Consider the following 10452-nt stretch of genomic DNA (forward strand, 5'->3'; position numbering starts at 1 on the left):
GGGATAGTCAGTGACAAAGCCAGAGTCTCACCTGGCTGCCTCCCATCCTTCATCCCCACATTTGCCTTCCTTAGGGTTACACAAGCCTGCTCCCTCACCTTCAGACTAGAAAACTGGTCTCCGTGGCAGAAGCACTTGTTTACCAAAGAGTATGCAGAAGCCAATGTATTAATGCAGGATTGCTTTTGTCACAGCACAAAGGTGAAAGATTTCCACTCCTAATAATTCCAGACGAACCATGGGAACATGAAGAAACTCTGGTTTTCTCTGTCTTCTCTTCTACACAGATCCATCAGGTTCCAAGTGATCTCTCCTAAAGTGTGTAGAAGGTTAAGAATTTGGCTGGAGATGAAATAGAAATCACTAAAAGGGAAATATAATGGAGAGGGCAAGCTATAAAGACTTCCAACATAAATGCCCAAAGAACTGTTCTATACAGCAGAAGAATTTAGAGTTGAAATTTGATTTTTTTTCACTTTGGAATTTTATTTTATATCTGTTGCTTGATAAGGAAATTGCTTCTCCTCATTCACCCCTGGGGACATTTCAATTATACTTTGTTCTTGAAAATGAGTGTTTTTACTTTTAACTATTGATTTCAGAACTCTATGAACTCTGCCTTGAAGTCATTTCCTTCAACCCTCTACATGCCGGGGCACTCCTACCCCTGCTCCAAAGAGGGTCACATTTCAACAGATCTTATGCCCTCCTGGTCCTCCTGGTGCCTGACCCCCAGGAAATAAAGGAGCACGTTGCATTGAGATGGCCATTATGTATCTCCACTCATCAGAATCACGGCAGCCAGGTGGCAAGGGTACAGGATGACAAGAAAACAATCCCATCTTTTATTTCCCAGCTTCTGTCACACACGACCCTTCAACCTGAAAACAGACAAGAAAAAATCCAGTGAGAAAAGGTTTGAAAGCCTCTGCACCAAGGTGACAAGGAATCACAGAGTCCAACTGTTATTTGTCTGGAGAGAAAGGGTGTGCAGAGAACTACAAAGGATTCAAATGTTTCTGTTGCTTATCAAGAGAAATAAAATAAATTGTACTCACCAAGCAAATGATTCATCTTGATTGTTTAGGGCAGTTTCCCTTTAATATTTACGTTGTCTCTAAGCTTGGCTTAGCTTTTTAAAAAAAGAAGAAAAAGAAGAACTGTCATTTCTATTCAATTAACTGCTTCCCCCTCTGACTTTAAATCAAGGGCAGTGTCTGTTCAATTTAATTACTTTCCAAGTAGCCTGCATGGTAAAGCAGCAGCCACTAAAGCAAAGAGCCATGTGGTGCTTTATAAGGCAAGAATTCGATATAATGTAAGGATGTTCTCCTAACAGAAAATGCAATAAAACTGATTTTCCCCCTGCTGTGTTTCTAGCCACTTGATATATAATATGTTCACAGATCAAGATTTTAGCTCAACAGTTTAAAGTAAGTAAAATGGGGAGAATGTCATTTACCCTCTGGAAAGTCTATGGAGGAAATTTTTGAAGGACTTGTCCCACCTGCTCTGATTACACAGGAAGTGTGACCTTCTTCAAAGAAGGTGGTTATTTTTATTATCTATTCGTGCAAGATTTTCCAGAACTAACTGCATTAATAATTGCATCAACATCAGTATATTCAATATTAGAAAGCAAGACTTAGTCAAAATTGTGAAGTTGTAGGGTAAAAACTGCAGAAATATATAGCACAGCCAAAACACCACGACCTGGATTGTTAAGCTTGACTCAGTCACCGATGAGCCATGGGGCACTGAATTACTTGCTTGACTTCACTGAGTCTGTTTTGATATCTGTAAATAAGGGTATTCCATAAAGTTGACAGGAGGACTCTTTGCCCCTAACACTCACTGAGACTATCAAATGACAGCAAAGCACCTACCAAAAAGCGGAACACTTCCATTCCCTCCAAATAGAAGAACCAACCCAAGGATAACTCCGATCAATAATGTAAACCTAAATTACCCACAAAGAAAAACTTAGGATGCAATGCAGGTAGAGAGGCAGTTGTCCTTTTTAATTAATAGTATCAGGTGGCCCAGAAAAATTCTGGCCAAAAGGAGAAATGAAATGTTAAAGCATGAGGAATTGTACATTTGACATTAATTTACAGAGTGCAATCAGATGCCCCAATACATTCTGTGGTTGTTAATATTTTTGTTTATTTTTAATGCATATTTTGCCTAAATGATCTACAATCTACAGATCTGTAGACTTATAAGTTTTTTTCTGTCTACAATAGATAACTGCATTAATATTATAGATAGCAAGTGAGAGTCAAAGATCTATACACACCTGTTTAGTGGAACAGGCTCCCTTTTGTACTCTATCAACCAAAGAGGGTGGATTCTCCAGTAAATCACAAATTAATGGATAGTCTTTAAATTATGCAGTATGTCTTTTGACATACCTTCATACACATGTAATTGCAAACAGATAAACGTAGCACCCTTTTATTCAAATGAGAGTGACAAGTATTGTGGCTTCAGTACAGAAATGATCCACTGCCCAGTTATAAGATCCTATGAGAGATTATGCTCTTCAGACTGATGTAAATCTGAATGATCCAAAAATTCTAGCATGTTTTGCATAATAAATGTTTACATTTAACATAAATTACTCAAGAAGACTTTAATCTATGGATTCTTAGTCTTTCCAGCTCTCAGATTCCGTACATTATCTTTTCTTTATGTTGGCATGTTATTGATTGAATTTTATTCAAAGGTCAAGGAAATCATCACAAAGCCCATTTTCTACTTTATATAGCTCTTTGTGTAACTTAGTTAAATGAGAAAGTAAGGATGGTAGCTAGTTAGAGAAGAATCTTTGTAGGGCAAATCAGTTAATATCACTGTCTTCCAACAGAACAAGTAATTCAAGACACGTATACATTTATCCTATATCCAACCACTTCCTGGGAAAGGGATTCTACTATCTGCTCCTCCAATTTTAAGCAATTTTGACAATATGAAACAAATTAGCAAACTTCCTGTATCTTTTGTACAATTATTTCCCATGAATGGTGAATAATTGTAATGTTTGTGTATATCTTTGCTCTAAATTCACTACATATACTCTAGTATCTACAAACCCAACATGGTTTTTTCACTGTCCAAATGTATTAGTTGAATGCTGGTGGAAAACAACAAACAAATACTTAATAAAAAAAAGTGTCTGCTAGGCACTGTTCTGAGTACTATCAAATTTATAATGAACACAGAAAGCATATTATCTGTTTGGGGACACAGGATTATCAAATAAGAAAAAATCACACATATTCTACTCATAATTGTATACATCTGTGACTTAGATTGTAAAAGATCAGAAGGTGAAAAAAGAATAAATATGTGTGAAAAAAGATCACATAATGTGTATTCCCATCATGGAGACTTCTTATCGTATATTAAATATGGTTGTATGTTTTCAGAGATCTCACTTGTAGATTTTTTTCAGTAATGATTCTCCTGCCAAATAGTCTAGATCCTTTAAGCCTTTTAAGGTGGATAATTAGCTACTTTGGAATGAAGGAGCCTCTTTCATTGGCTTAGTGAATAACATCAAAGAATAAGGACATATATGAGTAAGACCTTTCTTTAGAAGGTAACATTTGCAATAAATGAGTTTATTCTTTCAAGTAGTATACTTCCCAAATAATAACATCTTTTATTTATTTATTTTTCACCTCCATTTTTATAAGATCCATCTGCCAAAACCAGTGCTTTATCATCAGAGAATATGGTCTAATTGAACTGTGGTTCCAGGTAAAATGTAGGAAGCAACAGGACACTGCGCTAGCTGCAACAATTTACAAAAGCCAGTGAAATTACTAAAATTATGTTATCCAAGACACCATAAAGCTGTGGAAGCAAATAGAACTAATTGAACTCAACCTAAGACAAAAGAGTCCTTCCAAGATGAGTAGACTGGCACTGGCTGCTTTCTACCCTGGGACTGTTTGCCATTTCTAAGTGTAAGATGAGGTTTGAGCATGGGCTGGATACTATTAGAAAGAAAAAACACCATAGCTTGTGGAGCTGGAATGATAATTTGGAAACTTCAGGAGCCCTATAGGCACAAAGACCATTGTCCCCAATGGTTCATTTGCTAAGCCACAGGCCCTTGGAAGGTTAGGAACCTCCTATAAAATAACATACTGAAATGCACTGTAGTCTTGCAGTAGTGGGAAGTCTATCCCAAAGAGAAGCATCTGCTTCAAACACACAACTAGTTGGCTCCTTAAGATATTTGCCAAATTTGGGGGATCCCTGGGTGGCGCGGCAGTTTGGCGCCTGCCTTTGGCCCAGGGCGCGATCCTGGAGTCCCAGGATCGAGTCCCGCATCAGGCTCCCGGCATGGAGCCTGCTTCTCCCTCCTCCTGTGTCTCTGCCTCTCTCTCTCTCTCTGTGTCAATCTCTATCATAAATAAACAAACAAATAAATAAATAAATCTTTAAAAAAATAAATAGCTTGTTAAAAAAAAAGATATTTGCCAAATTTGGGGTGGAAACTAGAGAGCAAAGTTTAAAACTGTTGAAAGGTAGCCCATCAGCCCTGTAAGCTCTGTAAGTAAAATAGGGGAGAGAGACCTGCTAGGCTAGCAGTCAGACACCACAGAAGGTCTTCTCCACTCATAAACATTTGAAACCAGAGGTACACTGAATTTAACTACAGCTTCATTCCTGATTAAATCATCAAAGGACAAATTCTGAGTCAGAGCAATAAAACTTTAGTTTCTATTCTTCTTTTTTTGTAAGATTTTATTTATTTATTCATGAGAGACACACGGAGAGAGAGAGAGGCAGAGACACAGGCAGAGGGAGAAGCAGGCTCCATGCAGGGAGCCCAATGTGGGACTTGATCCCGGGACCACAGGATCATGCCCTGAGCTGAAGACAGGCACTAAACCACTAAGTGACCCAGGAATCCCCAGTCTCTATTCTTCTTTATGTAGAATGTCTAGCATAAAACAAAAAGCTACAAGACATAAGAAGAGGTGAAAGAAAAAAAAAAAAGCCATTTGAAGCAGAAAGATGACCTACATGCTAAAATTAGCAGACAAGGTATTTAAACAACTGTTATTAATATGTCAGAAAATAAAAGGAAAGATGGACATATCATTAAAATATGGGGGATTTTAACAGAGAATTGAAATCTATGAAGCAGAATCAAAGGACTCTGGAACTGAAAATTTTAAACATCTGAAAGTAAGAATGCATTGGGTGGTTTTAATGTCAGACTGGCAAGTCAGAAGCCAGGGTTAGGGAACTCAAGAAGTGAATTTAATATATTTAAAATAAAATACAGAGAGAAAAAAAAAAAACAGAAAAGACATGTAAGCCAAAGTCAAATGATCTAACAAAAGTATAATTGCAATCTCAGAGAGGAAAAAATGAGGAAGAAGCAATATGTGGACAAGTTACAGTTGAGAATTTTCTAAAACTGATGAAAGATGTTGATCCATAGATACAAAAAGCTCAGCAAATTCCAAAAAGGACAAAGATTAAAAAAAAAAAAAAAAGCCATACCTGATTTAATTGATCTGGATAAGAACTGAGCATTAATATTTTTTAAAAGTTTCCCAGGTAAATGATAATATATAGCCAGTGCCAAGAACCACTGGTCTGAAGGAGGTCATATTAAAAGAGTAATGTACAGTTAGTTTAGTCTTTTTATTTTTTCAAGTGTTCATAAAAAGGAGCAAGTACTCTAGGCTCTTTTTTTTTTTCCTTAATATCTCTTTGCGGAGTATCAGGGAACATGTCTGTATTTCAATTATCATCTCCATAACTCAACCCAACAGATTTTTCATTAACATACAGTGCAATATTGGTTTCATGAATAGAATAGAATAGAATAGAATAGAATAGAATAGAATAGAATAGAATGTAAGTGATTCGTCACTTACATTCAATCCCTAGTGCTCATCACCAGTGTCCTCCTTAATACCCATCACCCATTGTGTCCATTCCTCCCGCCCCCACCTCCCTCCATCAATCCTCAGTTTGTTCTCTATCACTAAAAGTCTCTTATGGTTTGCTTCAATTCCATAGTTCTTAAATGATGGCATCCATACCTGCTCTCTCCATAATCCTCTGAGGATCATGGATGGGGGGTGGGGATGAAATAATATAGATTCAATCTGTACAAGAAATGTTCCAATGCAGAAACACTATTGAGGAACAGATTACAAGACATACAAAATTAGCTGTCACACTCTTGGCCTCACTGCTGTAGATGCATCAAGAGAAAGGACCCCCAGAGATCAAAAGGAGGTAGACTTTCATCTATGGTAAGATACTCAAAAGTCAGAAGTGTGCCAGAGCAGTGGAGAGTCCAAGCCTGGGACATATACATGCCAGAAAGCAGGCAATGAATCCCCATGGGCTTGCCTGCTGGCATCCACTTCTGGCAAAAGAACATGGAGTTGAAAGAGAAAAGGATTATTCTTGGGCAGCCCCCGGGGGCTCAGTGGTTTAGCACCGCCTTTAGTCCAGGGTGTGATCCTGGAGACCCAGGATTGAGTCCCATATCAGGCTCCCTGTATGGAGCCTGCTTCTCCCTCTGCCTGTGTCTCTGCCTCTCTCTCTCTCTCTCTCTCTCTCTCTCTGTCTCTTATGAATAAATGAATAAAATCTTTAAAAAAAAAAAGGGCTGTTTTTGTCAAGTCTGAAGATGTGATTATACCATGACTGATAACCCTTCATAGTTGATGAGAAAATGTGCTTTTCTTTAACACTTATGTAGCAAAATCACTATATATTATGTGTATATGTACTTAAAGAAGGTACAGAAGCTATAGCATTAAATGCAGAATTAACCCTGACCTGGAGGCACCAGCAGCATCTCCCCAAAGCAGGAGCATGTGATCAAGAGCATCTCTGTGCTCCAGTGGTCTGCCAAGTTTGCCATAGGCAAGAGCGTCCACAAATACTGAACTTACCTACCTTTATAAAAGTGACCAGAATTGGGACTCCTGGGTGGCTCAGTGGTTGAGCATCTGCCTTTGGCTCAGGGTGTGATCCCAGAGTCCCAGGATCGAGTCCCGCATTGGGCTCCTTGCATGGAGCCGGCTTCTCCCTCTGCCCGTGTCTCTGCCTCTCTTTCTCTCTCTCTCTCGTAAAAAAATACATAAGATCTTTTTTTAAAAAGTGACCAAAATAAGCAGAGTTGTGTCCCCTTGGTTCCCAAATTTTAAGGGGCAAAGAATGAATTGGCACCAGATAGAGCATTTTCTCAGTATAAAGAGTTATAGACTATCTGCCAGGTAGACCCAAAAGGCTCCTGGCACCAGGCCCCTCGCTCCCCACCCACTTGTGTTCCAGCCAAGAACACAAGCTCGGGACTACACAGGAATGCTGTTGTCACAGAAACAGTTCTACCTTCTAGCTGACCACCTCTTCTACCCAATCTCATTAGGAGCTAGAGCATCGCTCCATTTCTCGTGGTGCATCAAATCCACATACGACAGAGTTGCTGCTGGTTCAGGGTTTTGTTACATTTCCCTTCCCAAGATTTGTCACCATTTTTCCTGGCTTGTAGATAGCCCTTCACTGATGTGCACACGACAGGAAATCAGTCTGTCCCACCTAGGTTATGTGTTTGCTGTTTACCCTTCCACGAGTCTTAGTATGATTATGTTTAATCCTGTCCTCGGGCCACAACTTCACATTTCCCCGCAAAATTCTCCAAGTGACACCAAGTTCACTGGTGCTCCCCACCTGGTAAGGCCAGAGTCTCCTTTGCCCTGGGTGCCAATTTTGGTATTACACTGCCACTCAATCCCTTTTTTACATACTGATTCAAATCATTTATCTGTAGATTAAGTCAAAAGACTCTAAAAATAGGGTTTGAGTCCCAAGGTTTCTATTGCTATTTATATATATTTTTTCCTGTTACCACTCACAACAAAGTGGAATCTCCATGGATTCCTTTTAATGCATTTCCTTGCTTCCTCATCTTACCTATATCAGCCTGGATACTAGCAGCCAAATGATTACAAATATAGTTGAATTTTATCCTTTGAAAGAAGTTTTTTTTTGACTCATCATATTTTTCTGGTGGCCAAGATACAGTAGAAAACTCCTCTATATGAGAAAAATCTGTTTACATATCCTTCTTCACCACGAGGCATGGCATGACTGGCCATGGTCCACAGTAGAGGAGTGGAGGCAGGAGTCTCGGATTACAGTCCCACTGCAGCCATCGAATGCTATGTGACCTCGAACCAGACACTTGACCTTTGAGTGACTCAGGGTCATCTTATGATGATCTTTGGCCCCTATATTTATGGGTTGGTTGATTGGGTTTTAAACTATAGAGAAACTAAGAGCTCCTTCATCTAAGCATTGTATGAAACTGAGGGATTAGTAGGAGAAGAACAGAAAGTTGGCTTTTTGGTTAAAACAACAACTTATGAAAGGAATCTTGGCCTGCATTTCTTCACAGAAAGTTGCAGCCTTGGAGTGAATATTTTCTACTAAATATATGCCCAGGGTGGCAGTCCTCTCTGACATGCACAATGTCTTGCATTCTGTCCTCAGGGGAAGACAAATTGAGGAAATCAGCACTGCTCTTCCAACTGGGCAATGGTCAGCGTGTGGCTATTTCTCACCATCCAGCACACATACAAAGCCACCGCTCCATAAAGTGGAATTACCCCTACTGATTGGTTCTAGAACCCTCCAGCTCTCTTGCTTTCCCTGAACCAAATTCACAGAAATATTTAGGCAGCTTTTCCCACAGGGTTCAGGTAATTGTAAGCACCAGGACAGTTGTGTGATTTGTACATTGCACAAGACAGCTGACCTGGGGGATAGACAGGCTGATATCCAGCTCATTTTTTGCTTGCCAAGCCCTGAGCCTTGGCACTGGCTTATGTCCATGTGAGAAGAGGTATATTTTCCTTCACACAAAGACATGGTCTGCTTGCCAGGCAATGTGTCTGTAGGCCCAAGGATGTCCAGAGATGGTACAAACAGAGGTTCACATGAAGGTTAAGTGCAGGCTAGTGGAAGCCCAAGATGATTGTCCAAAAGCGTGCAGTGTGTGTGCATGTGTGTGTGTGTGTGTTTGTGTCCCACAGTGGGAGAGATGGGTTGCCACAAAGGGCAGTGCATGCCTGACCTGGCTACTTCCTTCCTTTGCATGTCATGAAGGGAGCAGCTTCCCTGCCTTCGCCTTTGCTTAGCGGTCTCATGCAAATGTTCTCTAGATCATCAGAAAATATCCATTCCCTAACTCTCCTTCTCTTTAGCCCTACACCAACTCATTCCACTCCCAAGTGTACCAATCTTCCCTAAAGAGTAATAAAGTACCAATGTCCTGCTCCTTCCTTACATTTTACAGATTCCAAAGTCAAAGGCATATCCTGAGCACAAAGGTGTTTGCTGCTTTTGAGTAACTCATGATGTATTAGTAAAAAACAATCTTTTTTTAGTCTCATGACTAAAAAAAAAAAAAAAAAAAAAATTCATCATGAGACCAATACATCATGAGTTACTCAAAACTTAGGGGTTGAAAACAACAAACCATCTTTTCTCAACAAACGTTTTCTCTGTGGGTGCAAAATCCAGAAATGGCTTAGCCAGGGTCCCTCATGAGGTTGCAATTGCGCTGTTGGCCAAGGCTGCCATCATTGGACAAAACTGGGCAGAGACTTCCCAGCTCACACTCCCAGACCCCGGAAGGTCTGAGTTCCTCTCTAATGGTTGGTTGGTTCATTGGTTGGAGACCTCACCACAAAGGTTTCCCTCAGGGCTGCTGACAATGTGGCAACTTGCTTCCCCCAAAGCCAGTGATCTGGAGACAGAGAGCCAGCGGGTGTGAATGTGCCCATCTTTTATGACCTCGTCTTAGAAATGACATCACTTCTACCAAATGCTGCTCATTACACAGACCAAACTGGGGACAGTTGAGGGAGAGTGGCACCAGAGTCTGAATAGCAGGTGACAGGGACCACTGAGGACCTGTCCTTACTCCATCATAAAGGCTGGTTCCTATAGACACAGACCTCTGGTCAAGGTCCTCCAGGGAAGGCCATGCACTTGCACTATCTAGTTAGATGTTCACAACACTATAAAGTAGATCCTGCTTTTGGTCTCATTTTGAAGATGAGAAAACAGCTTTAGAGAGATTAGGCAATTCACCTGCAGTTCACAGAACTAATAGGTTCACAGAATCCATTCTATCCTCTCCCCTACTGCCAGGTAGGGGAGAGGATACTATTTACTATTTTATGTTCACAGTATTTTCCTCGGCCCTCCAATCCATCCTTTACACATTTCCCCATTATGTTCCTTCTCAAAGCATTCCAACATTTCTTCCCACTGAATGAAAGAATCGAATCCCATCTCCCCACAATGGCATTTAAACTCCTAGTCTTGCTGCGACCTGCCAGTAATAGTTAATTTTATGTGTCAACTTGACTGGGACATGGTGCCAGGAATTTG

The 10452-nt window shown here is 40.2% G+C and overlaps 1 long non-coding RNA gene across 1 annotated transcript; it reads right to left on the reverse strand.

Annotated features, from left to right (window-relative positions):
* Positions 1-481: 481 nt before the first annotated feature.
* On the reverse strand, positions 482-9919 carry LOC112658986 (uncharacterized). The gene is made up of 3 exons (XR_003136078.3): positions 9741-9919; positions 1059-1132; positions 482-881 (listed from the first exon to the last, which is right to left on the reverse strand). It is a non-coding gene; the product is annotated as an uncharacterized LOC112658986 (long non-coding RNA).
* Positions 9920-10452: the final 533 nt, after the last annotated feature.

Source organism: Canis lupus, chromosome 2 (genome assembly GCF_003254725.2).
Source record: "Canis lupus dingo isolate Sandy chromosome 2, ASM325472v2, whole genome shotgun sequence".
In the NCBI taxonomy this organism is placed as follows: Eukaryota; Metazoa; Chordata; class Mammalia; order Carnivora; family Canidae; genus Canis; species Canis lupus.